Here is a 5,484-nt window from a genome sequence, read left to right as displayed (position 1 = left end):
GATGAGATGTCTGTTAGGATCTTTGACTCACTTTTTTTTTTCCTGAGGTTTTAGTATTTTATTCAAGTTTTATTTTAAGTGATGTCAATTACAACATTTGAAGGGGAGGAGCTAATTCCACACAAAATGGAAGACTCTATAATGTACCCATTAAACTGCTAAAAATAGTGGTGTGGCTACAAGAGGAGTCAGTTGAGATCCCTAGTGTTGTCAGGGTGTGACCACAATCATCCACCCAGCTCTGACCCGGGAAACCCGGAAGCTATTTCATACTCTGGTGCAATGGCGACAAAAAAGTAATTTAAAAAAAAAAAAGAAGAAGAAGAAAGAAAGAAAACCACCCCACAACACAAGGAAGAATTAAGTCCTGAACGACTGGCTCCATCATGCCCACCCTCTCTCTCCCTACTAAAATGGCACAAAAGAAATAGCTAACCACACCGTAAAGACTTCTTTTGGTGTAAAACAGGTAACTGATGGGGTAGGATGGGAACAGGGCACGATGGGAATGGGGCGTGACCATCTGTTTAAAAACAAAACAAAACAAAACAAAAAAAACCCCGTCCCTTTCACGTAGGTGTGTACATGCTTGCGAGCAGACAGGATCGGGACACCGGGGTTCGATGTTCAGGAAGTCACAATTTCTTATGTGGACTGGATACAGATTTACAAAGGGTCCACACGTTCCCAGCTTCCACTCGCAGCCTGGCATCTCTAGAGGAGCTCCTCCCCAACCAACGCCTACAGCTAAAAAGGACCCTTCCTGGAATGGGGTTTCCGCTGTACCTCTGAAATGGTCAACACCTTAAAGCCAAGTCATCCTTAGCCTGGAGGTCTAACGTGGTATTGATCAACTCTCGCATCCCCAACCCAACATAGAACATTAAAAGGTACTCTGACGGCAGCTATGCTGCAAAATAGTTTAAAATTAACGATTGTACAATATTCATTTATGCTTGAAATTCCAATCCTAAACCAAGCTTGTGGCCGCCCGCATTGACGTTGTCACCATTCAGCAGGGCTGACAGCGTCAGTTTGATACCTGGTTTTAGGGTCTGAATGTACCCTAAGCCAATTAGAATGGAGTTGTTCACTTTGGCCGAAAAGCAGGCATCAGGGTCGACCTGATACTTGGCTGCTATTCCAAAGCGAGTGTTACTGTTTCCTGCGGTCCAGGCGAGATGGACAGCAGTCTCTTCTGGTAAATGGAGCCACCAAACTCTGTACCATCATTCACATTAGTATGAAGCTGGAATTTGTCCGTCTTGTAACCAACTGCCAAGTTGCTCTGGGTCACTCGGGACTTCGAGGTCTCCAAATTCATCTGGTAGCCAGCCAGCCAACCCTCATAGCCAAGCACCAGAGCACCCCGGATTGAGGGTCCAGTGATGTCAAAGTCCACATCACAGCCCAGGTTGAGATGCTCCCTCTTGTTCCCTGTCTTGATTTTAGCATTTTCCCCCCAGTGTTAGGCGAGAAAGATGAATCAAAGGTCAGCTTTAGTCCACGAGCAAGCTGGTCTTCCACGGAGATCTCAGTGCCCAGGGTGTCGTCTGTGTTCCACTTCTCAGTAAACGTCAGCCCATACTCGGTCCATCTGTACTTGGATTCCAGACTGCAGTTCACTTTGGTGGTCTCCATGTTGGCAGAGCCTGAGCTAGTAAATTCCAACCCATTCTCGGAGTTCGTTTTCAAATCAAGTTTTATTAAGCCAAAGCCGTAGCCCTTGGTGAAGACATCCCTGGCGGTTTTGCCAAGATCAGCGTATGTGGGAAGCACAGCCATGTTCTCGCAGGCAGTGACAGCGGGAGCAGCGGCAGCTACAGCAGCTACTGCGGGGGCGTTGCGGCGAGGAGGCTGGGAGCGCAGGGCTCGACTCACTTTTAAAATCAATTTATTTAAATGTATTAAATTAAAATGTATTAAATAATAAATTTTATTGGTTATTAATTATTTTATTAATTAATGGATTGATTATTAAATCATGGCATGATAATTCTTTATACTTTTCTGTGTGCTCTGGGCCAGTTTTCCCTTGATCTATCTTTTGACTGCTTTCTTCCATGACACAACATCTCCTTTTATTCTCTTGACAGTGTTCGTCACAGAGCAAGAAATGTTAACCTCAATGAAGCTTTGCTTATCTTCCTTCCAGGGTCCATCTCCTCAGCGAAGAAACAAAAGAGTCATTTCAAAGCCCAGGTCGTCTAGGTCTTCTCCTGTTATCTTTTAGGAGTTTTATAGCTTGGTGTTTCCCATGTAAGTTGCGATTGGCTTTGAGCGTTTGTTGAGAGTATACGGGTTTAGTTCCTGTGATTGGCTTTGAGCATTTGTTGAAGAGTATATGGGTTTAGTTCCTGTGAAGGATGTATCAAGAGCGTTTCATATTTGGGTACTCGGTTGTTCAGCACGCTTTGCTTGAAAGACTTATTTTCTGTATTCCTGTTAAAGATTACTTGACTACATTTCTATATTCTTTAGTCTATTCTCTTATCTATTTATGAATGTCTCCTTCTCTTGATTATTATACGTCTTGATGTCTTAAAGTCTTAAGTTCAAGTGCTATTAGTCATCCAATTTTGTTCTTCTTTTCTTTCATTGAATACTCTCTTCTGGATCCTTTGGAAGTCCATATGAATCTTAATCTGTTTGCACATTAATACAAAAGATCATTGGGGTTCAGGTTATAATTCTTTTGATTCAAGAGATTTAGCTGGAAAGGACTTTGTCATCTTGAAAACATTTAGTCTCTTTACTTGTAAGCATGGGCTACATCCCTCCATTTTACCTTCCTTGTTCAATTTATGGCATGGGGGTTTTATAGCTTCCCTCATTTCCTCATAAGATACTTTTTTTTTATTTCCTCATAAGATACAATACTTTTATTTTGAGACGACACAAGTGGAATTGAGTTTGTTTTTAATTTTGAATTTGAAGGCCATGCTATGTATGGTTATACAACTGCACCTCTTGCCTCTTTGTTATTTAAAAATGCTTGTAGGACGTACATTGCTTCAACTGTATTTACTAAATCTTCACATTTTGGAAAGTTGTATTTTTAGTTCAAACTGTTTAAAAATACTAAGTCTCTCCTTTGACCTATTAGTTTTATTTCTGAAAAATTATGAAGGGTATAGAATTTGAACTTTAATAAAAGCAAAACTGACTCTCTGCTAGATATTAGCCATAAGTAAAGAACCTCAACCTTACAGTTTTGTGCAATTAATTGTCATGTAAGAAACAAAATCTTATTATTCAGGATGACTAATGTATAGAATGCCTCAGTTTATATATATTTTATAGATATTAGAACTAACAGATAAACTATGCTTCTAGGACCTTAACCTCAAAGCTTTAACATCTTTTCTGAAACTTTGTATGAAAACCAGCATGGCCTCAGAGTTACAAAAATAACCTGCTTCTGCCTTCTGAGTACTGGGATTAAAAGCATGCACCACCACACCTAGCCAACTGTATTCATTTTAAGTAGGCGTTTCATAAGCCAAATATGTAGATATTTAAGATGGGTTCATTATGGATGATCTTCATTAAAAATCATATACTTGCGCTTCGTCTCCTTTCTAGTGTGACAGCTGCGTCTCTTTGTGATATAAGTATGGATTGCAAAAGCACTTAAATTTAACAAATACATGAGTTGATTTAATTTGTGCAAATGATTCAGTTCTAAATCGTTTAGCTAAATGGCTAGTACTTGTGTCTGCTAGCACAGTAGAAGCTCTCTCTGTGTCTGTGTCTGTGTCTGTGTCTGTGTCTGTGTCTGTGTCTGTGTCTCCCCCCTTCCCTTCCTCTTTCCCTCCCCTCCATATCTCTCTCTCCCTCTCTCCCTTTTCCCTCTTTCCCTCTCTCCCTTTCTCTTTTCCAGACAGGGTTTCCCTACATCACCTTAGTAGGTCTGGAACCCACTATGTAATTCAAGGTGAGGCAATCCTTCAGCCTCAGCTCTCAGACTGTCGGGATTATAAGCATGGGCCACTGTCACAGCCTTCCTATTTCTTGATTTTGCTTACCCTCTCCATTCTTTGCATGCAGCCATTCTTTGTGTCCCAGGTCGGGAGCTCCCAGGTTTTCTGGTCTGAAGAATCTTGTACTTCCTCCCTGCTTCTGCCATGCTCTCTCTGAATCTCAAATTAACCTGAGCCTCGGACGATCTACTCTGCTTTCAAGAATTGTCTCTTAGATCTTGTCTGCTTGCCTGAGCCAGGACCTTTTACTTCTCTTGGCTTTAGTTGATTGGGCAAGGAACTGATCTCTTTTTTAAAATGTAGAAAAGAAATATGTGAGAGAGGATGAACCACTTGTAAGCATTTTGTCAGCTCTGTCTTAATTGTAGTATTGAAATATTAGTGTACTGTCTTCGTTGGAGGCTATGGCATCCTGGGAAGAAGTAATTCTGAGAGAAAAGATATCCTAATTATTATGAAATGCTAACTCATTAGCGTGTTCCTTTATAATAAATCACCCAGCCTTTGAGTAGCTTTTAGAATTCAACCAGCAAAAATCAGTTTTAGGAGGAGATATTTTTCTGTTATTCTTTTCCATAGCATGATTACAAGCCATTTTTCATCCTGCCCTATGTGGAGTCAGAGTGCAATGCAGACTGCTTCCACTTCCTCCACTGGAAAGGAAGGACCTGCAGTCCTTAATGGGTTTGATGAAATTAGGAAATTCATACTCTCCCTCCCAAAGAGAGTATGTTAGTAGTTTTAACAGCTTAAAAGTATCTCTCAACTTCTCTCTGTGTTCATTAAGAAAGCATGTGAGGAAATCCCATGTGCAAAGTATGGATTTTCTTTTTGCTTTAATCACATAAAGTAGTTCCTTGCCTCTCCTCTCCTTTCAGCTGGCGTGAAATGGACTAAACCACAGGCTACGGAACACCTTGGTGCATTCCGTTTGCCTTAACCCCCCCCCCTACCCCCATTAATTGCTGCTTGCTGGCATACAGAGGTAATTTGCTCTTATACTTCTAGAAATGTGTTGTCCCTTCTCCGGAGCATACATACCGAGCTTGTGGCAGAAATTCGAAGGCACCTTGGTAAAGATTTACTGTCTATAATGAAGACCAGGGTTGGGGCAGGAGGTGGGTGGGTGTGGGGCAACAAGTTTGTAGCACAAAGTCCACAGCTGCTAGGAGGGGCACAGGGAGGACACAGGCTGCTATGAAGGAAGACCTGAGAGGCTTTGAGGAAAACATATTTTAGGACCCAAGGGCATCAAATAAAAAGATACATCTTACACACTAGAAATAAATTCTGAAATGAATTCGGTACTGTCACACCACTGTCTTTTCTGTGGGTATTTCCAAAAGGATAATTTCTGGGCCAGCAACTTACTTTAGAGCAATTACAGGTGAGAATTACATCCTGCTCTGTTAAGGGACCTGTCCTTCACCTTCATTTCATTTAATACTGTGTTTCTCCCTGCTCCCCTCCCCACATTAATATATGGTTTCACTTTGTAGCC

The 5,484-nt window shown here is 41.4% G+C and overlaps 1 pseudogene; it reads right to left on the bottom strand.

Moving 5' to 3' along the window:
* Window positions 1-935: 935 nt before the first annotated feature.
* LOC116888899 lies at window positions 936-1,785 on the bottom strand (annotated as a pseudogene).
* Window positions 1,786-5,484: the final 3,699 nt, after the last annotated feature.

The sequence above is a fragment of the Rattus rattus genome, chromosome 1 (genome assembly GCF_011064425.1).
Source record: "Rattus rattus isolate New Zealand chromosome 1, Rrattus_CSIRO_v1, whole genome shotgun sequence".
NCBI lineage: Eukaryota > Metazoa > Chordata > Mammalia > Rodentia > Muridae > Rattus > Rattus rattus.
The sequence above is the reverse complement of the archived record's forward strand: the minus strand, read 5'-3'. Positions and strand labels throughout refer to the sequence as shown.